Here is a 23,735-nt window from a genome sequence, read left to right on the forward strand (position 1 = left end):
TGAGCCACCAGCATGGTGGAAGATGTTGGTCCATCAGTGAAGCACCAAGTAACTGCACCAATGTCTACACATGACATACTGTAGGTGCAGTTGGTGCAGTTACCTGGTGCTTCACTGATGGATTTGCAGGACATTGAGCACTAAACTGCTGTTCCTATAGAAGTTGCAGTATATCCAGGTGAACTTGTGCAAGATCCCGTCGTAGATTTTACAGCTCAGACATGACTCAGTAGTCCTCCTTGCACATTTACCTCTCCCACTGTGTCCATGCTTGGCCAAATATTCTATCAGGGTTATGGGATGGGAGGATGCAAATGTAGGTAAATGGTGTTTTATTGCCACAATTTAACTGGAAAATAAAACAAACACAGCAATCAGAAACCGGTACCTAGAACAAGAAGTAAAGGTCAGGAAGATCTACAATGATCTCTGACTAGATAGACTTCAACATGGTCAAACACTAAATAGAAATTGCAAAAGAAATCCTCAGAAATATTACTTACAGAAATGCATATTTCACGACAAGTTCCTTGTATACACACTGCAGGAAAATAAACATAGTATGATATATATTATATTAATATAATATTAATAATAGTATCATAATATTATCATATATATATATATATATACACACACATATATATATATATATATATATATATATATATATATATATATATATACAGTATATATACATATATAACATATAGCGATAAATTTAGTATAAAAATATTTATACATGCTTTTATTTTCCTGAAGTTTATATAAATTCTTCAAGTGACTCATGTATATACAGTACATGTGTACATTGATGGCTTTGTGGTACAGTAGGTCTCTTGGCTGCCATGTGTAAGGCCCGGGGTTAGATTCCCACCCAATGCCCAAATCACTGGATGCAGTGCCAGTCCCAAACCCAGATAAAATTGAAGGGTTGCATCAGGAAGGGTGTCTAGCATAAAACCTGTGCCAAAGTTGTGTATCGTCAGTAGTGTTGTAAGAGCATCTGCCAAATGCGTAAATGTAAATGTATGGATCAGATGATCTGCTGTGGCGACCCCTTGACGAGAGGGGCCGAAAGATTAACAACCATCTAATCGTTTTTTTTTTTTATTAGAATACACATTTTATATTAAAAACCCTGATGATGAGATGATGCTAAACATCAGTCGTACTGTATAATGCTAACAATGCTGATTGACTGCACCATCTCTTTCGACCATGAAGTAACTAAAACCATGTGAAAACCATAGAAAAAAAACTAAATCATAGACAAAAGGATTACAATACTATATAAATGTTGCTTCAGAATTTGTCTTTTGTCAGAAATTGCTGCTAATGTTCAATGTTAGTCATGGGGGAGATGAGCTTTCTGCTGATATATTGTATTTTATACTGTTTGACCGCTGGGGCTAGCTGGGTACATCCAACCAGCCAATGTCTGGTCCCCTGGTGTGCGATTGCGTCTGTCAAGGTTGGATGATTATATGTCATCTCGCATAAAAAGAGCGTGGAGACGGGAGAAATCCCAAATGAGTTTCCAATGACCTGCTGGTCAGAGTCTTTGATGCAAAATAGGGCTTTGTGTCTGAATAGCTGTGAAAATAGCGATTGAATATATTGAATATTGCACAACACACAGCACCCAAAAGATGCATTAAAATGAGCGTCGCTATTATGTACGGTATGTAGAATGTAACGTGGAGATCTATACCTTCTGTGGGTGAAAGAAAGCTTTCTCTTTATTCAGAAGGGAGGAAAATACACAGACAGTTTTGCAGCTGGAGGGGTGTGAAGGCACGCCGAACATATAGGCTGGCTGTTGAGGTAAGGGAAGGACAGATTAAAGGATCCTGTTCTCCGCCTCCTCATTTTCATTCATGGCACAATCAAGGACACACAAACACACTATACTGTGATTGCGCTCACATTTTCACGCTCTTCCTTCCGGGCAGCCTCCTAATTTCTTTCCCCAGTCCTTAAATGAATAGACTGTGGATCATCAGTGTATGCAGACGTTCCCACATGCACAGTCACGTATGCATATAACTTATGGGATCTAACCTTCAAGCCAGGCTTAAACAGGCATCTCTCTCTCTCTCTCTCTCTCTCTCTATCTATCTATCTATCTATCTCTGTCTGTCCCTCTCAGTCCTTAGTTGACAGTGTTAGAGTGGGTGGCCGTCTGTGTTGACTGACGCCCCTTCCTCCTCTCTCTATCACAACCACACACATTCACGCTCATCTCTCTTTCTTTCTCTCTCTCTCTCTTGCTCTCGCTCTCTTCATTTCATCCATAGGTTTGTAGACAGCCTGAGAGACTCACTGGCAGAGGCAGCCCCCCTCCCCAAGCTAATTCCATTATACATTCAGTGTGGAAGTAAGGGCTGCTTTCTAATTGCTTTCTTATCCCCAGAGCCCCCCTCCTCTCTATTTCTCTCTCTCTTTCTCTCTCTCTCTCACTCTCTCTCCCTCACTCAATCTCTGTACTCTCTTCTCCCCACAACAGCACCCCCAGTCCCCCCGACCGACACACCCCCTCCACCCGCCCTGCTCTGAACATGGCAGCGACAGCAAGCAGGAAAGCGAGATAGATAGAGCGAAAGTGTGTGTATGTGTGTGTGAGTGAGAGAGAGAGAGAGAGAGAGAGAGAGAGAGGAGTCTGCCGTAGACAGGGAATATCTGCTGCCATTTTTCGCCTTGCAGGAGGTGCTTGCAGGAGCAGGATCTGGGCAGAGCAGTACAGCAGGTAGGCACCTTTACATCCTCCTCATTCTAGACAGAGCTTCATGAGCAGAACGAACGCAGCGAATTCAGGAACGATGGGCAAGATGCGCTTGGTATGGTGGGGGGGGGCGTGTTGGAGGACAGAGCATGCATCCATCTGGAGGCTGTTCTAGGGTCAGCTTCCTTTAACAACTCTGTGGTTCGATGTTAAAGGAAGCCTCTTATCCACACCTGCTCTCATATGCACAGAGAATTGTTTTATATTTTTGGAAAATGTTGTTCGCACACTTGAGGGCTGAGCCAAAGTCAGCATGTTGGATGTGTGTCTGTTTTGATCAGAGACGATCGTCTCTGTTTTGTGTCAGCCTTGCTGTCCCAGGAGGTTACTGGCTTTAAGCAGAAAGATGCACAATGTGACAAGAGCTACAGTATATATCTCTTTTCCAGAAAACAGCCAGTGTTTCTACGGCATGAGGCTGACACAGAACTTTGCCTGCATCACAAGCTCAAGACTTGTGTTTACATGGACCACGCATAACCTGTAGGGTGCGAGCGATGTGATTCACAGTGGTGTAAACAAAAACCAAGGACAGAGTGTTTTTTTTTTCTCATCGCATGACTGCATTATTGCATTATATTTAGGCGTCTGTTGGAAAACGGAGAATATTTACGTGGATTTACGTCTAGCGGTGTGTATTTATCCTCATAGATAATATAGAAGTGTCCCCCATATTGATGAACATATGTAATAATGTTGACGTTCTCAAGACATTTGTGTGGTCTCCAAGAAGGATAACCCATTCAAATAGTAATACAAGCATGCATATGTGTGCGCGCGCGTGTGTGTGTGTGTGTGTGTGTGTGTGTGTGTGGTGTCGCACATGCTGTGCCCTTGATGGGGAGACATGCGAGACTACGACAGCACTAACCTATAAAACACTGCACCGAGACTGCAGTGTCACAGCTGAGTGATATTGATGCTCCATACAGCCTCCTGCTCCACAACACTACAGTTTAGAAAAAAAGAAGCAATTATATTTATATATACGTAAATGTGTCTGTGTGTGTGTGTAAGAGAGAGAGAGAGAGAGAGAAAGAGGGAAAAAAGAGAGAGAGAAAGAGAGGGAGAGATATGGAGGTGGGAGAACAGAGAGGTGTGAGGCAGAAGGAGGCGGGTGAGTGGGAGAGCAAGAGCGAAAGAGAGAGAGAGAGAGAGAGAAGAGAGAAAGGGAGGGAGGAAAGACAGAATCGATGTATGAGTGAATTAGAGCCAGTGCAGAGGCTGATATCTGGCAACAGCCACAACACGCTGAATATGTCAACAATAAAAATATAGCCACCAAGGAGGCCGAATTCACACCTAAAACACTTCTAGGCTGCGAGCAGCACGTACATGACGCACCATCTCTCACTCGCAGAGGATCAGAACGTTTAGTGACTGCTTAAACAGAACGCATTTTATACATCTTAGCGGCGGTGGGGATGAGGGCTGATGCAACAACTTGAAACTGCCACCTTGCCGAGGGTCAGCATGGGGCAGGAGGAGAACGGGAAAAGCGAGAGAGGTGGATGACGAGTATAGAGGGCATTGTAGAAGGGGGAAGAAAGAGAAGCAAGATGAGCTCACAAGGCAAGGTGAGAGGAATGGATGGAGAGCGGTAATATAGGATGACAGGAGAGAGCGAGATAGAGAGAGAGAGAGAGGTGTTTATCTCTCTGTCTAGAGCACACAGGCATGGTGACGCACTGCTCTAAACAGATCCATAAGGTCAGGACAGGGCAAAGCACAGAGGAGAAAGAAAGAAAGAGAGAGGAGGAAGGGACAGAGTGATGATTTCTCTCCAGATGCTGCTCCCTTAGCCAGATGTGGAACAGTGAAGAGAAGCAAAGCCACACAGCGGGACGGTGTTTTTGTGAGAGGGGAGGTGGGGGGGATGGTTTCATATTAGTCGCTGTATGAACCCACTGCATATACTAAATAATAAGTCACAAAGATACGCACATAAAATAGTCTATGATGAAACTTAAATTCTAAAGGGCTTCCAACAAAGCAAGGGCAAAGTAACCTGGAAACATTAGACTGGTGATGATGGAGAGAGACACAGATGCAGCTAGGGTTCTGCTCAATCACGTCAGAGCCAAGCTCGTAAACAACATCGAGCCTCCTCGAAAACCCCTTTTGGTGGACGATTAGTCCACATCTGGCATGCTTGGATCTGACATCCATATGTATTCTAAGGTGAAACATTGTAATTCCCTTACAAATCATTTTTCGACGATTCTTAATTCTTGATAAGCTTCCCTACCTGCAGCTCCATTTTTTTATAAACATGTAATCTTGGGTCTTTATGCCCCTTAAGCACCTGTGTTATTCATATTTGCTTTTCCAGGTGTGTGCGTCAGAGACGTGCATGGCCGTGTTTGTATATATGTGTGTGAGTGCATGTTTAGCATGCTGGTGCATGCCGTCGGTGCAGAGCACGGTGAAATCACTTGGATGTCATCCAGCTCAGTGGAAGGTCATCGGCAGCTCCTCCAAATAGATCCAGCCTTCATTTCCTCTCTGTAGCCTGCTGTATTTACCGGCTCATTGGCCCAGAACGCCTGCGCCCTGCAACACCACACACACACACACACACACACACACTGATGAGAAAGAGAGAGAGAGAGAGAGAGAGAGAGAGAGAGTGAAAAAGCGAGAGAGACCGCAGCATGGCATTACAGCCTCCTGAAATCCTTTCCCTTCATTTTAAAACATCTGAGGATGCCAGTGTCAATTTGTGTCTGTCAAATGTTTTTTCTCTTCTTTTTTTTTTAAAGCTATGCTCAAAATGATGAGCTAGTACGCATCTAAGAAGCACCGTACACCAAACACTATAGCAGAAGCTCTGCATTACTCAGTCCCTTGACTGCTAATTCACCAATGACTCACATTAATCTCCCAGATATGAATTCTTCCAACCCAGAGACCTTCACGTTGGTTGTAACGTCGCTTTAAGTTTCAGGGCCGGGTGTTTGTAGCGCTGCTTAGAGCTCTATATAAGCATGATTTATTTGTGTCCCATTTCTAGCACAGCTACTCAGCCCTATATTATCCATATAACCTCCCCAGAGAGAGCACAGCAGCACAGCCCCATTTAGCACACACCCGGCAGGTCCCACTAGAGCGCACTACTTTTCAGGGCACAGTCGTTGAAAACCCCTTGTTTAGTTGAAAGGAGGAGAGACGAGGCAGTGCGGGGGCACGCAGCCTTTATCAGAGCGGAGACAGGCAGCAGATGAGGAGAGAACTTGACTGTAAATGTGTGTGGCAAGCCTCTCTTGCATTCTCTCTCGCTCTCTTTCTCTCTCTTCCTCTCCCTCTTTCTTGCTCCCGCTTTCTCCTGCCATGATCAGAGCGGAAAAGTTTTCTTCCTGCTTCAAACGCCTGTTTGAATTAACCCAAGAACGCCAAGAATGGGAGTGGGCGCTTGCCCTGTGAAAGGCGTCAAACCCACCTTCATAATGAGACTCGGTCTTGCTTAACAGGTGCTGTAGAGGCCTTCAGGAATAGCTGGGGGGGAAAAAGGAGCAGGTCATTAACCCTTTAAGCACCCCAAAGCGGAGAGACACAGAGACTAATATGAGCTGACACTATAAAGCATGCCACTGACAGAGACATCGCAGGCATGCAGTGTGCATCTGTGCACACTGTGACTAAGTGTGTGTGGTTTGTGTGTGTGTGTGGTGTGTGTGCGCGCGAGAGAGAGAGAGGGGCGGGGGGGAGATTAGGTAAGGCCGGGTGTCTTGTCTCAGTGAGAATGATGGAGCTCCGGCTCTCTCTGCAGTCCGGCCATGATTGGTTGACTCTGAGTAGCTCTGCATCAAATAGCCTCTCAGTGGGGGCAGGGTGTGCGAGCGTGCACGCGTGCATCTGTTTTTGCGTCTGTATTCCGTCTGCGTTCCTCTAAGCGTCAGCGAGAGATGAGTTCGAGCTTGCGAGCGGGCACGTGTGCGCGTGTGCCTGCACTTGATCGGGTTACTGGGTTGTGTGTGTGTGTGGGGGGGGGGGGGCTAAAGGGGGGGGAGGACAGAAGCATTCTCTCTGGGGACAGCACATAGCTGCTACCTTCCACAGCGCAGTAAAGTGGGCCATGACAACAGCCCTCTAGCTGTGTCCAGATGAGCCCTTCACTGCTTCAGAAAGGACACAGCACTTTACATCACTCCTCATCTCTCTCCGCGTTTATCGCATCGCTGCCACGCTCTGTCAGCGCAGTGTCTCAGGAAAGGAATACACCCATAGTGTTAGTGAATACAAACCATACCAGAGAGCGACTCCGACCATGATGTCTTGGTGGGAAAAGTGCCAAACCCTTTCTTCCCTGTCAGTCACAGCAAGACAAGTCAATCACTGGGATCTGTGAGCTCATGTATGTGGAAGTGGGAGGATAGCACTATCCTCTGGACGTATTGCATTGTCCTTAGATGATGGGAACTGACCGCAAACAACTCCAACCTATAAAATTATAAGCAATTCGTACTTGTAATTATATTTTTCCAACATACATAAATTGCTCTATAGAAATGTATTTCAACATCTAGAACCTCTAGACTTCCAGTATAAGTGAGTAATAACCAAACTTTCTTTTCTATTATTTATTTTTACTCATTACAAGGAAACATACCAAAATCCATGGGAGTCAGATGTATTTTCCAGTTCTTATAGATTCTGTTAAGAAATGTTGCAGTATTCCTTTAAAGCATTTGGTGACATTCCTGGGGATTCGTATGTCGCTATAATGCACCTGATTCAACAGGGCCACAGCACATCTATCTTGGGTTAGGATTACAATTTTAGCATTCAAAACAAATGTCAGAGAGTCAGTACACAGCGGAAAACAGAGAAGAGAGAGAGAAAGCGAGTGCAACACCAAAACATTGAGAGAGAGTGAGAGAACGAATAAATAGAGCTCCAGCGTGCATTATCCTCCATGGCAACCCATCAGAAGGCTACTAAAAGTGGAGTAGTGCTCTTTATGTGGAAAAGTGTGTGCGTGCGTGTGCGTACGTGTGTGTGTGGGGTATTACAGGACCATTGCCAACAGGGAACAATAGCCAGGGTACCATGCCGTCAGCAAAGACAATGGGCATAGCATGCCGGCGGTGCTGATAATCGGTGCAGGCATGCCGTTGGCACACACACACACGCGCACACACACACTTTTCCTTGAGCCACTGCTAAAGGCTAAAACTGTTCTGCAGCTTTTTACTGTCAGCTTGCAAAATCTACTTAATTCTGGCACCAACCTGCTGCTGGAACCTGATCTTGTGAAAATTAAAAAAAAAAAAAAAAAAGAAGAGGGAGGGGTTAGATGTAGACAAACCTAATCTTTAAGCCTTATATATATATATATATATATATATATATATATATATATATATATATATATATATATATATATATATATATACTTAGTTATACTCAGTTTATATATATATATATATATATATATATATAAACTGAGTCATATGATTTCTGTATTGGCAAGCATGAGACCATTTTACCTGGTCCGCAACCAAGCCAACGGTTGAGGTGGCATCATTTCTGTTTCCATGACTACAGCTAATAAAAAAGAAGTTATTTCCATCGGTGACATTCAAAACGATGCAAACAATATGAAAGGTTGAAAGGATTACTGATGAAAATATACCGTATATTGCAGATAACAATCATTAGTCCAAGTGAGGAGGCAACAGTTCTACTGACAAGTATACAATGAAGTATACTGCTAATGCTTATGGTAATGCTAATGATAAAATGCATATAGGTTATATAAAAAAAAAAATGCATGGAAATCTGCCTGAGCATAATTGTGGTTGTCGACTATGTATTAGACTGTAAAGATGGCAGGGAACATACTTACGTCATTAGGAATAAACAGTTGTTGTTTATTCTACTCTCGTAATAAAAACACAATAAAAACATATTTTAATGCAAAAAAATATATGCTACTTGGATCATTTTATTGCCACATAACATTGCTAGACCTGCAATGTAATGTGAGTCTAGACCTGACCAAATGAAGCAACACCAGATCATAACACTGCCTCCAGAGGCTTGTACAGTGAACACTATGCATGATGGGTGCATGGCTACTGTACAGTATATGTGCATTTATATTATACCCTGACACACCCATCGCTCTGAAGCACATGGGATTTTCCCATTGCTCTGAAGTTCAATCTTTATTCTCATTAGCAATTTTTCCTTTTTTCTTACTAACTAGTGTTTTTCGTATGTCCAAACAGTCTTTTAGTCAAAATGCTCTTTCTTTCACCATTAATTATTGCTAAGCATTTCACTGCATATCAAACTGTGTATGACTGTGTATGTGACAAATAAAATGTAAATTTGAATTTGAATTTATTAAACACAACTGTGATTTTTACTCTCGATTTGTAAGGATTCAACTTCCCCAAGCGTTTAAGTTATCTTCAATCACTGTCATTTCTGATTTTTTTTTTCCTAACTACATTTCCTCGGCAAATTTAACAAGTCACCACTATCCTTCCAGGTTTTAGTCATGCTTTTGACAATTCGTAAACCATTTCCAGTAATCCGCATGTTTTGTTGCAGGTCTTAATCTGACATATCTGAAATTACTTTCTTTTTTTTTTTGGAACATGGCACACACTTCCATTACTCATTCTACCATCATTTCTAAATAAAGATCTTACTGGAAAATTAACATGCATCATCATGAAATACAGTATTGTTTAAATAATTTCTTTTTTTTCCCCTTTTTGCATGGATATAGTAATAGGGTTAATATTTAATGGGAAAAAAATCTCTCATATAAATTATAGTGGCATTGCATTGCACCCCTAGTAGACAGACTCTAGAATTTAACTTTGCATGGTAAAATATGAAAACATCAACAGCTATTTTAGCTTTAAGTCCCACACCTGATTAGGTAATAATTTGGCTCTCGAGTTTTAGAAATTGATGGAGAACATACAGTACTGTACACACTAAGCACATTTCCCGCATGTATTTGTAGAGAGAGATTTTCAAGTAATTCATCTTAAGTGAACAAAAGCGAGAGTCAGAATCATGTGTGGTGAGGCCTGGTACAATGGGAAATTACTGGGATGGCTCCTCATTACTATTAACAGAAAAGACAACGGCATTTAGAATTTTGTTTATTCTCCCATGTAGAACGTGCAGTGCACACGCTGAAGCAACCACAAGAGAGAAAAAAATAATGTCTGGAAATTAGATTTATACTTGTGACAAATTTGACTTTGAATGTCAAAATGCCAATTGAATGCTGTAAATTTGAATGACATAGTGCTTAAACATCAGTAGTTTTTAGTAGATAAATCAGGAAACACCTTGGTCTGGACTTTGACAACATAATGCGTCTCCCAGCTCTCTCTCTCTCTCGCTCGCTCGCTCTCTCTCTGAATTATCTTCAACTCAAATCTTTTCATAATGCTCACTAAGGATATTTTTTTCTTAGCAATTTATTAATTTCGTTGGGAAAATGATAACAATCAGTTTTTTTTTTTTTAAACAGACCCCATTATAAACTTCTCTTCCGAACGGTTGAGATGGCCCTTCATAGTAAAAAGAAAAAATGTAAAAACTTTGTGTGGGGTGGTACATCACTGCACATGTTTTGGGGCATCAGATCTGTTTTTTTTCTTGTGATATGCAATGAAGCAATTGACAGACATACCGTTTAAATGCACAGCATCATTTAGTGTATTTTTAAGCATAGCATACCTCAACCAAGTGGTAATATATAATATATAATATATAAGGGTAATGTACAACAACAGGAGTCTGAAAACGGTTTGTGTAACATACATTAATTCTAGCAGGCAGTCTATTGAAGCAAAAAAAAAAAACAATCCATAGACTGTGAGAAGATGTTACAGTTTACAATAGAAGATCAGTGAAGAGATACTCCAGTTCACCTCCACCTGTTTCGGCTCATCCTCACCGTATTGCACACACACTGCCATTTTGCTCTCGCTCTCTCTCTCTCTCTTCCTCTCTCACTTTGTCTCTCTGCAGTGGACATGCCTGATCTGCAGTGAAGCATGGAGACGAGTAGTGAGAGGGTGTGATTAATCACAGCCCCTCTCTCTCTCACACACACACACACACACACACACACACACTCACGCACACAAGCATCTTTAATTGCGGGACAGATGATGAGATGCTGCTGCTGTGTGTGAGCGAAAGAAAGAGTCTAGAGAGAAAGAGAGAGATGGGTGCAGGGAGACAGAGTGAGCGAGAGACTTGGTGTGTGTGTGTGGTTGTGTGTGTGTGTTTTAGGGTATGAATCATCGGCACACAATTTTCATCTTGCAAGGTGTTAAGTGCAACCTCTTTGCTTATACGCATGCGTGCACACACACACACACACGCACGCATTAATACGTGTAAACACATGGCAGGTTTGGTCCGATTTTAACAAATACAAGCATGTGAGAGCAGTCTCATGCACAATCATAGACAGAGCATTCTAATATGCATGTGCACACGCACACACACACATTAGCATTTCAGACAGCTAAAGATGTAGGGGTAGTACTGTGCATGTGTGTGTGTGTGTGTATGTGTGTATGTGTGTCTGCGTATGTGTTTACATCCACAGAGATCTTGAAGTGGAGCAAGGGAAAGATGAGGGGGTTCATCAAAATAAATTGTGTGCATGCATGCGTCCAAGTGTCCATGTGTGTGTGTGTGTGTGTGTGTGTATGTCTGTGCGTGTTGGACAGGAACAGATTGAGGATTGTATTATCATGGCTGCAGTGAATCGTGCCCGAAGCTTCACAATCAGTAAAATAATAACAAATAAACTCTCTCTCTCACACACACACACATACACACACACTTGCACACAGATTTTTCAGAGGTTTTCTTTCAATTATATTTTGCACACTTTAAGCATTTATCAAAGTTATAAAATATATAAAGATAATCCAGGTTAATTTCCATAAACTAGTCTGAGATGTGTTCAAGTCAAAACGGGACTTTTGATTGCACAAAATAACTGCATGATGATTATGAGAATAAAAACTTCCTATATTTCTCTATATAATCCCCTGCTACACTAATGCACTTATCTCAGCATTTCACTAGTGTATGGAACCCAGTGTATGGAACACGCCAAAGTCAAGATCATACTGCAGGCTTCATGTCAGAAACGCTAGCCTCACTTTAACTTCTTTAAATGTTCCAAACATGTGTAAATGTCTTAAAGCGAGGTGGGGACGGTACAGGGGATGTCGCAATAACTCCTGCATATGGTGTTCGTGAATGCTTGTGTGTTCAGTTCCCACAGACAGATGCATCGCTTCAAAAAGTTGGGGACAAGTTATCCGTCGATTTACAAGGATCAGGCGTCCCACTTGCTGAATGTTCAGAGGAACATCTGCAGTGGGCTCGGAGCCACCTCAGCCGGGATCGTCATTCACTGAAGTATAGCCTTCGTTAAAACTTTTGCATCATTGGAATATTCTACTGTGCTTAAAGTCAATAATTGCTTAATGATTCGATATATGATGATTCAAATAACTGACTGATAGGATGATACTTAAAGAGGTTAAAAAATGATAATCAGTTCTAAGCTCTCATTCACTCACTGTTACAGATAACAGTTTGTCATATAGTATCAGGAGGGCAGGTCTGTTGGAAATTACTTAACAACAAAATGTGGGTTTATCCTGGTGTGTAATGATTTAGACAAGCAGTTTGCGTGATACTAATTGGTCGTCATAAGCTTCCAGATTGTAATTTGTAATCATTTTATTCTCTGCCACAGTCAGACTGCAGTTAACTTTCTATCACACAGTGCACGTATAATGTATAATAATAATGTTACTAAAGACCTATTATCCCACATAGATTAATGCTTTAGTGTAATAATAGGACTATGGGTTGTTCTATAAATGATTGTGGAAATGTTTTTATAATGAAATTTAGAGGACAAATCATTTTTATTTCCTTCTAGCTATACCAGTCTCATACCACCATTTACACATACAAAATATATTCTGTGTTTTGTACTCTTCATGTTTGTTTAATTTCCTGTCATGGAGGAGCAACAGGATCAGACTGGGAAGGACATTGAGAGAGAAAGAGATCGAGAGAGAGAGAGAGAGAGAGAGAGAGAGAGAGGTGAATCTGTCAGCCTGCGTACTGTGTTAGTGCGAGTGATGGGGGTTAGTTACTATGTTAGTGAGCTAGAGCGACCGAGTGCGTTCAGTCTGGGTGTACTGCAGAGAAAAAGAACCTCTGCCCCGCACCTTTATCCTGACTGACTTACACACTCACACACAGCATGTCGTTCACACTGAATCTCTTTCTCTCTGTCTATTTCCGCTCCTGCAATCTGTGTCTATTTTAGCATCTGAGACTTTTGCAGCATGTCTGTTTCACGCTCATATATTTCCTCTCCCTGTCGCTGTGTGTTCATCCGTTTCTGCTTTTCTATTTTATTCCCAGTCATAAGCATTTATCTTTTTTGCTTCCCCTGCTCTCTCTCTCTCTCACACACACACACACTCTCTCTTTCTCTTTCTCACAGATGTTCTCTCACACCCAAAGATTTTTCTTTCGCTCCTTCCATGACACACACACACACAGACACACACACCCTTGTTTGTGTGACTCTACTGGATTAAATAACTAAATGTATTGATCTTTTTCCAAACACGATCCTAAATCTAACCCCACCTTCATTCTCATTAATCATAAGGAAACAGCTATGTCCTCTGTTTAAAAGAAAAAGAAACAAATAGCCTTAATATTCTCTCTCTCTCTTTCTCTCTTACCATTTATACACATATGTTAATGTCTGTTTGGTTTGCAAAAAAATTCAGTAATAGAATCCCTAAAATAATTGAATATAGCTCCTACATATTAGCATATATAACACTACACTTTGTTTTTGAAATACAATCCATTGTGAGCATAAATTATAGGTGAACCATGCACCAGTTCTGTTCATCTGATGATGTGACCAAACCATTTTGGCCACTTTATAATATTATAAATGAACTCAGTCAAGAATGTTAAACATGATCAATTTATCAGAAGGATAAATGTGTATAGAAAAAGTAATTTAATTATATTCATTATTGTTTCAACATGAAATCTTCAAGTGCTTTTATTGTAATAAAACTTTGGGATTGAGTTAATTGAAATTAATAAATTTTAAACGGATATGCTTGTCCTTGATTCTCAAGTGACACATAGTACAGTATATACACCGATCAGCAGTGGCGGCTGGTGCCAAATCTTTGTTGGGGTGGGCGCAAACAAAATTAAAATTAAGCTCGGCCGTCATCATTTGACTGCTGTTTAATTAGAAGATCAGGTCGATCTGGTCTAAACTCCTTAACTTTTTTTCTTTCTTCGTCCGATCGCCTTGCGAAAGGGTATTTAAGCAAAGAAATTACAAAATGTTCTCTCAGATTTAGCTGGCTTCCACATCAATCACTATTCAATACATTAACTAACAATATGCTGACTGTTAGTAAGACTCGTTGAGAATGGCCCAATCACATGAGCCCAAATATTTAAAAACAATATTGATTCGCTAAGGAATAAAAGTGGGAGGGTTCGAGGAGCACAGTGCGGCGCCCCAAGGATTATTTTTAAAAAATTCAATTAGAGCTCAGCCTCAAATCACATGCTTTCCAAAAAAATTTCCGTGCCTATATAGACACTTGTTTGTCCGGTGCCCCGTGTACACGAACACAAATGAACGTAATACAGTTTAAAAATTTTTTATTGTAAATAAATTATATTAAGAAATACAGCGGATTATTGTGACTAAATAACTTTATTTCATTATTAAAATAAATAATTATTAGGTTAAATAATTACATGTTAAAGTGGCATTCTTCTCTGCCCACCTTTAAGGGGGCGGCGCCACTACCGACCAGCTATAATATTAACCACATAACATTTAACACATAAATATTGATTATCAACTACATACCAGAAAACAGCAGATAGGATTTTGGATGCCCAATGCGTTTTTATACCTGTAGGGAGCAAAGGCTATCTGGTCTGATCCCACAGAAAAACCAACACAAAACAATTTGCTAAGAAGAGGTTAGTCCCGGCAATGATAGAAAGGCACCAGAACCTCAAATGCCCCCAATATGAGGCCCTTCAGACAAAGCACCAAGGCTGCTAACCAGGCCTCCAAACTCCCCAGATCCCAACCCGATTAAGCAAAAATGGGATGTCCTGGACAAACAAGTCTGATTCACAGAGACCCTACTTCACAACCCACAGCAACCAAAAGGATCTGCTGCCAACATCCTTGTGCCAGAAACCACAGGACACCCCCAGGGGTCCTATGGTGTCATGGCCCGAGAGGCTAAAGCTGCCCAGCTGGCAAAAGGCGAGCCTACGCGATACGGGGCATAATGTATTACATTATGTACACACCCAATATTGAGTAGGCCCCTGTGCCATCAAAACAGAGATATACTGTGTGTTCTGACCCCTTTCTGAAGGAAAAAGCATAGCTCTTCTATTTAATTAGACTATACCAGCCTGCCTTTACACCACACACGCACACACACATCAATAAGCCTTGGCCTCCCATGACCCTCTCATCGGTTCACCGGTTTTCCTCCCGTTCATTCATTTTGTCCCTGAAGTTGATGTGTTGAAAAGCAGAAAAAGGGGCAAGCATAAGGATTAGAGTGATTTTGACAAGGGCCAGATTGTGTGACTGGATATATATATATATAAAAATACCCTTCCTATTGTTATATTTTCTCATTATACTTTCTTATCTTACAGATTAGATAAAAAATACAACAGAAGATGATTTAGCATGAAATGTAAGGTTAGTACACGTTTACATGCGTTGTCGGTGTACACCTAAAATAGTAGTTCGATTGGTTTCAACTGGTGCACATTTCTTATGGTACAATGGTGATACCATTCAGAGCAGCAGAAGGTGAGCCACAAGTGCGCAAAGCCCCAAGGAGAAATAGAGCATCAATCAAAGTCTCAATCCAGAGCATTTCTCAAGCCATGTATACACAATATAGCACTTAAGGCTCTCCTCCAAGCAAAGTCTTGTGGATGACCACTCATGTTGCTTAGAAATAAAAATGTCACTATGGCATTCTTTATAACATAAACAAAAGGTGGGAGAAGGCTGTTAGCCAAGAATCAATGAAGACTGTTGGAAGTCACAGTAATTGTGTGCAGACATCAATGTTCTTGCATCAAAATTGCAGCGGATATATTTAAACATCTTTAAGAACATTTAATTATTATCACTACATTGTCGCTGAAGATAGTTAAACGTGTTTATCAGGCTTTATGTTAAACTTCTAGTCATTAAGTGTCCAAAGATCATCATTTTTCTGTGTGTTTACATTAAAATGTAAATAATAGCTGTTTGCATTTTTGCATCAATTTGCTAAAACCATTATAAACTTATGAGCACAATGCTGTTGCAGCTGAGAATGCCTTACGCTATTTAGACACTAAAATCTCGTTAGTCTATGAATGGCATCTAATCTTGGAGTGTATGAATAATCACAATAATATATGAAGTTCACTTTGGTTTCATAGAGTATACAAGATTATCTTTTGTTATTAGTAGAGCATGTGTGTGTGTGAGTGTGTATGTGAGCAAGACAGCTCAATCTCAGTGCTCTCATTAGGATTTGAGGATTTCACGCTTCGTTATACACTGACTTTCACTTTAATTATGTCATTTAAGAGGCGTAATGTGGCAGCGTTCTCCTTTGCAGAGGTCTTACACTGACACACAGGGTTGCCAGCATGAGCTACTTTCTGGAGCAGTCCAAGAACATGGGCATCTATTAAAAGGAACACAAAATAAGAAGATCACCTTGTTTCACTTTCTCTCTGTGTCATGTCTCTGTCCTTCAGTGTCTGCAACCAGCTCTATCTCCCTCAACCATTAATACCCTCTCCTACACCCATTTTCATCAGTCAATTCTGAACACCCCCACAACACACACACACACACACACAGTCTGTCCTCCCACTGTTTCATGCTGGGAGGCTAAAGCCGCTGGCTGGGATAATAACACTGTCTGAGATCTGTTATATTGCCCCCTCATTGTAAAATAAAGTGAATATAGGGAACAGCGATTGTGCTTTTAATTAAAATTTTGGTGCCTTATATAGATGTGTCAATAAACAGAAGTAACAAAATCATCAGAATGTTAATTCTAGAACTAGCACAGTAAAATTGCAGGTAAAAACTTTGCATGATTGTTTATGAGAAATTCAGGGATTCTGATTATAACATGCTTTTTTCCTCATAAAATTAGGTTTCACATAGAGAATTGTTAATTTTACAAAAAAGTCCTACACTGTAAAAACTTAGACCTTGTGCTATTCCGTTGGAAGCTTAAAAGTGCTGTCAGCGTGGCTGGTGTATTACTGTTCACCCCCCTTTTAGAACTCACTCACTACTTCATTTTTTATTGCACTCCCTGCCATCTCTTCCTCTCTCTTGCTCTCTGTCAGACCAATGGAGATGCTGTTATCACCCAGGTTTTCAGTGTCTGATTGCCTCTCAAGCGTGAAACGTGATGTTTGAGGCTTTTGTCCCTATTTCCCTTTATCGCTTTGCTTCACCCATTTATTGAAAAGCGAGCTATCAAGAAGGGAAAAGTAGAAATATTAATGCATGCATGGTGCATTACATCATCCACATCAGCATACATATTTCAGTTCTGTGTCTCCCTCTCTCTTTTTCTTTCTCGTTCTCTTGGGCCATTCCATTGATTGAATCTCTTGATTTTTTTTTTCCGACGTTGCACAATGACACTGGCTGTACTTGAATATGGAGATGAGGTAACGAGGTCGTCCACAGCGCCGCCTCCTCGACTCAAAACAAGCCCCCAGAGAGAGAACAAATGAGAGGAGGGGGATGTTGATGCTCAGACTGGTACATCTGGGATGCGTTCTCCTCTCCCACAGCTTGAGGATCTGGATGACCTCCTTCCCCTTGTGAAAATGAGAAAGAATGAGAAAGACAAACTAGCAATGTTCCTAAAAACCCAAAACTGTTACAGTAGAGATAGTCTTAGTCAATTATATTCTTCTGCTTTTTTGTGTGTGTTTATATATATGTATATAAACACACACATACATTATATATACTATCATCATCATCATCATGCATGTATGTATGTGCACCCCAACACACACACATGCACAGAAATGTGCATATTACACGGACTATTTATGAGTCATCCATCAGATCATTCTGGCATTGCTTTTTTTTTCCTGAGCAGTAAGAGGGCGCGCTGGGTCGTCACACTCTCATGCAGATATTGCACCTTCAAAGTGTAATAGCTGCAAAAAAAACACGTAACAAAAGATAGCAAGTCAGCAACACAGCACAAATAAATCCCAGTTGTTTAGTATTCTTTGTAGGTGTGCCTTGTAAGTGAATGATGATGTGATAGTGTGTGTGACATGGTGATGGTCTAGAATGGATTATTCTCGTCTTTGCGTTGCCTCTCTCGAAGGTTGGTTAATTACTGATCCTGCTGCTTCTCCTATTGCACCTCTCACACCTGGCAATGTGTCAGTTTCCACTAGTATGACATGAGTGAATATGTCAATAAACACCCCCACCTGCTAACTTCTGGATCGACTGTCAGTGTCAGTGAAAAAGAGGGTCGTTCTGTGCTGATGCTGATATCAGCGAATATGAAAACCCCATCCAAAACACATTAGATTGGATCCTTAATAGGATATTTATGCTTGTCCTCTGCCAGAATCACTTTAAAGAAAGCTTTTTTGTGGGAGGAAAAAGAAATATGTAACCGGGTGACTAAAGCAGGCTAATAACGGTAGCGTTAAAGTCAGTGTTTTTTAATGAGAGTGGTCCTGCTGTGCTGGCTTTCATCATGCTTAGGGTTCAGAGGTGCTTATATGAATTCAGCACTGGCAAAGCAGTGTGCTGCTTTATTGCCTCGCCTCTAACTTGGCCTCCCTCACAGCTGACTGCTGTATTAGTGATGAGCACCCTGTGATCCTCTCCCTCCCCTCTCACTCCAGACATTACAGAAAGAGAAGGATAGGACAGATAGAGTGCGATCACAGCGAGACTGTGCCGCTCCGCTGGAGGAACGGCAGATGCATTGATAAGGCTTGCAGGTTCTACAGTACCCATCTTGAATTCACAATCACTCTCCTTTTATTCATGTACCTTATTTCTTTTTCTATTTCAATTTCACTCTTGTCTTTCTGCTTCCTAGGCCTAGCTTCTAAGCATATTTCTCAGTATCTTCTCTCTATATGTCTTGCTTCTCAATTTTTCTCATGATGAGGATAGAGTGCTCCTTCAATGCATCTGATGTCTGGCCATTAGACAGTTGGTAAGAATATCAACCAGACAGATATCTTAGACTTCAAACCATGTCAATTTTGCCTCCGGAGATTTATAGCGCCGAGAGAGTACCCAAAAGCTGCTCAGTCCGGATATATTTGTGAAGAAGAGATGACTTTATTTTATTCCAGGGATTGCTTTGCCTAGATCTGAGCTAAACAAGGGCACCGGATACATGCACCCTTGTACGTCTTAATTTTGACCAAAGTATGGCTTAGTTGTTAGCACTGTCACCTTGCACCTTCAGGATAGGGGTTTGATTCCTACATCAGGTTTGTGTGCATGGTCTTCCATGATCTCCACGGTGGGGAGTATCTGTCTCCTAATGTACCTGATAGCAGGTGGACGGACCAAAATACCAGAAGAGTGCACTGAAATTTTTACCAGGGACTATATGTATGACTCCGGCCATAAAATGGTTACAAAACTGCACACACCGGTGAATGCAAATAACCAGATTGCCTTCATCATGGCATCATCCAGTGTCATCACTTTTAAATACAAAATGAGTTTCATTTGGTTGGTGTGGATATTATTTGTTGTACCGGCTTTCTTTGAAAATAAGGGAGTGGGTGACATTGGCCTTGAAACCTGTTATTGTGCCGCCTCGAGGACAGGCAGCTCAAAAAAAAAAAAAAAAACAGAACCGCCGGTTGCCATGGTAACCTGCCCCCCTCCTCCCTCCTGCCTCAGTCGCGAGCACGCTTGTTTATCTCTGCTCGAGGTAGGCGGAAGCCGCGGAGCAGACGCTCTGATGCCGCTGTTAATGTCGCCCTCAGGTCACAAAAATCGACCCACCTGGCTTATTTACGAGTCTGATAGCGACGTGAGCCCCGACAGTTATTCTGACAGAGAGAGAAAACGGCAGCGCGACGAAAGAAACACCTCAGCTAGCTCGCTAGCACCCTAAGGCGTTCTGTCAGACGGCGGCAGTGATTCGCGCGGTCACACACTCCCGGGCGATGACGCAAGCAGCCAAAAATAAGTGGCGTATAAAAGGAAGAGGCGAGATGACCGCAGCCGAGCTTCTGCAGGCAAACGTGTGGCGTGTAGATGTTCGCGCGGGTGAGTCTCAGGCGTCGAATTCGCACACGTACTAAACGGTATGATGTCACCGGCGTCGTGGTAGGTATTTTGACGGATTGTAGGCTGCACAATTTGGAAATAGCCTACAAGCTCTTTGTGCCTTTTTTTGCTCTGTTTTCAGAGCTCATTGTGTGCGTCAGAAGGATAATAATAATAATGACAAGATGAAAAGCACATTTTAAAAAATGCTTCAAAAAGATGTCAGGTAAGAGAGAAGGTAGCAGGTGTACTGTCAGCAGGTTCACTTCTGAACCAAAGAAAAATAAAAACTGTACCTGTTTCTTTCTGGCAAACACATACTCTGAGTCACCCCCTAAAAATAACGGGTTCGTCCCACAGCACATCTCTCCCTAGGAGCTTCAGACCTATTCTGTTCATCTCTAGCTCCTCATCGCTGCCCTATTTGCACACCCACACCCACACATACACACTCCCCTACCCATTTTTGACACACACACACACACACCCTCCCCTATCTTCAGCATGAACAGACTGTATTGTCTCATTTTTCTCCCTTTTCTAGAATCTTCGGCGAGATCAATCCGTCACAGCTCATTAGCGAACATGCATCAACCCCCCACCCCCACCTTGAATCTTTGAGGTAACGAGGCTGATGTCAACCCTGGCTTCGTTTCTGCAGCACCTGACTAAAACTAAATAATCTTGGCCAATAAAGCAACCGGATCCCTGGCTTGCTCTCATGGCCTCCACCTCGTGCCTCTGTGTCCAGTCTGTGTCATTACGGTGTGAGAAGGGCATCAGTATTACACGCTCGCTCGCCCCAGCCCCGAGGCAGCGGGCGGCTAATTGCACGAGCTGCGCCAGCACAGATGAGGAGCGATTTGGCGATGATGGGGCACGTTAATAAACGCAGGATGGAGGTGGGAGAGAGAATCAATGAGCTTTAAGTGTGGGGGAGAGGGAGTGATCCTGCCTCCTACAGCCAGAAAAACAGCCCCCAATGGAGAGTGATGGAGTTCCGCACATGGACACACACGCAAATATTGTTTTCTACAGCCAGGGTGAAAGAGCTTGCAGGCAGTGGGGGAGGTCTGTGCAGATATTTTCTATGCAGGAGGGGTGAGAAGAAAAAGGATGGGTAAATATATTGTCTGTGTGTACCAAATTGTATGGTTATTATTCTATGATGTGGGCTGTGAGCTGGGCAAAGAGATCAAACAAAGAGACCAGATGGAAACATAATATGAAGGTGGATTTATCAACCCAAATAAACACAAGATAGACTGGCTAATTTAAGAAATCACAATATCAATGTATGTAGGCTATTCACCTAAGTATTCAACTATATGCAATAACCAATTGAAGCAAATACTTACACACACAGAAACATGCACACACACTTCCCTGTCACCACCTTTTCCTTATGCAGAGAGCAAGGTGAGAGAATTTTAATGGAGGTCTTAGTGCAGCTCTTTGAAGTACTGCCTATGGTCACGAAAGACATCAAAACCAAGAGGGAAAAGGGCTGAGGCAGATAGAAAGGATTGAATCACACCAGCTGAAAAGAGGTTCTTTCTCCTTGCAGTTGTGGACAGCGGGTATCTCGTGCACCAGTCCTTTCTTTCACCCCATATGCATGCAAATCTGGCATTTTATGGCAGGTTGTGTGCTATTTGTATCAGGCACCAATCAGTAATTCTTGACACGGGCTGGTGTGCACCTGACTTGGCAGGCTTATGGAAATCATGCTGCACCTCCACAGCAGGTGTTGTATACCACTCTGTTCAAAGCATTGGCACTCACAGTTACGGCTGGGACTGGCCAATGGCATATTTGGTGAGCCGATCAGAGGCAGAACCGTGTTACAGCCCTGAACTTTCTCATGCGCCACTGAGCTGCTTTCTTCCCTCACGCCTGCGTGTGCCTTCTGCTCTGAGACTTAGCGGGGCGACAGCATCATTTGCTTTCACGCTTCAGAGTCACAAAGCACCCCTTCCACACCACCTCCCTCTGTTTATTTTTTTTCTCTTCTCTTTTTTCTTTCTTTTCCATTTCTTGTCCTTCTCCCTCTCTTCTTTCCTTCTCTTTCTGCCTTTCATCTCACGCTGTCTCTTGTGCAAGGGGGAAAAGGTTCTCCCGCCTCAAAGCCCTGAGCTGTCAGACTAGGTGTGTGTGTGCGTGGCTGAGCTGATGCTCCATGTTAAAGCAACACAGCACACAATTTGCCACTGCAGCCTCTTTCAAATCTTAATCTCTGAGGATCCTGGTGCCTGCATTTACCAGATTTGGAACGCACACAGTTTATGAATAATCTTTGTTCATTGTGAGTCGATCAACACAGGAGTTCAAAAATCCATGTGTACCAAAATACATTTTAGTGTATGTCTTTACTTGGACTGCAGCATCTTTTTTCCTTTATGGAAATTAGTAGGGTGCAACAGATGTCTTTCCAGTTTTATCTTAGAAAAGCTGTGTTTTGGAGGTGTGTGAGTGATGTGATGAGCTCTAGTGGACATGAAGTCTGGCCACATGCTGCTGATTCCAGCAAGGCTCAGCTGGCCCAGTCCTCTTGCTCAGCCATCCAAAGGATAGACAGACAGGATCCTGAAGGGCATGCAGACCCCTAGGCAGCCATGCCTGCACAGCAAAACACAAACACACACATGTGAAAACTGCTACTTTTTTCTTGAAAACAATACATCTCAGACAGGCTGTGTAATGCACACCTCTTCACATTTCCCTGTACCCATGTTAATGCACTGGATCAAGCTGCAAGTAAAAACATTAACGTCTAATGAAAGTATAGGCAAGCCAGACAAATTGTAATCAGAGCTTTGTGAAGGTCTCCAACCGGGAGTCCAGATTTGGCGTGAAGGTTGATCTGCCGTATTTCTCAGAGCCTGTGTTTAACCAGTCACAGCCCATCTCTCTGGCAATTGGGCTTTGTGGACATAAAGGACATCGGCAGGCTCTAAGGTAGAAAATTGCACCCCTCATATCGCCCGTCACCTTCTGGACTGTGGATGAAATGGGGGAGGGCGTAGACACGTACTGTCCTTTCTCTGAATCGGCTCCATCAATCACTGTTCTGCATGCAGTTGTAAGCACAGTGACACTCTATCTCTCTTTCCTTCTCTCTTACACACACACACACACACTGACTCACACACAAATGCACTTCTACGCAAGAAATATGTTGAACGCTTTTATAAAACTGAGAAGAATGAGGCTGTGAGTTCTGCAGAAAGATGGGATGGCAGGAGGTAAAGGACTGCAGTGCTATTGTATAGGCTTTGCCCAGGTGTAGGGAACATTCAGTTTGACAGCAACCATAGGTGGAGCTGACTGTCCTCTATCCACAAAGGGGAAAAAATGGAGGAAAGGAGAGAGATATTTCCCCTGCAGGGGAACATGACCTTCAGCCAGCATTAAATCCTCTCTCTCTCACACACACACACACACTTTTTCCCCCCTTCTGCCTACCCTCTCTCTGTCTAGAAAAAGCCCTCTTCAAAAATCCCTGCCCTCTGCTCCTACACTCAA

The 23,735-nt window shown here is 42.3% G+C and overlaps 1 protein-coding gene across 2 annotated transcripts in view; it reads left to right on the plus strand.

Annotated features, from left to right (window-relative positions):
• Positions 1-2,680: 2,680 nt before the first annotated feature.
• LOC128544085 (retinoic acid-induced protein 1) overlaps positions 2,681-23,735 on the plus strand; it is a 37,349-nt gene continuing 16,294 nt past the window's right edge. For both annotated transcript variants that reach the window (XM_053514044.1, XM_053514045.1), the window contains exon 1: positions 2,681-2,749. The gene's annotated coding sequence lies outside the window, so the exon portion shown is untranslated. The remainder of the gene's footprint in view (positions 2,750-23,735) is intronic.

This window comes from Clarias gariepinus, chromosome 16 (genome assembly GCF_024256425.1).
Source record: "Clarias gariepinus isolate MV-2021 ecotype Netherlands chromosome 16, CGAR_prim_01v2, whole genome shotgun sequence".
NCBI lineage: Eukaryota > Metazoa > Chordata > Actinopteri > Siluriformes > Clariidae > Clarias > Clarias gariepinus.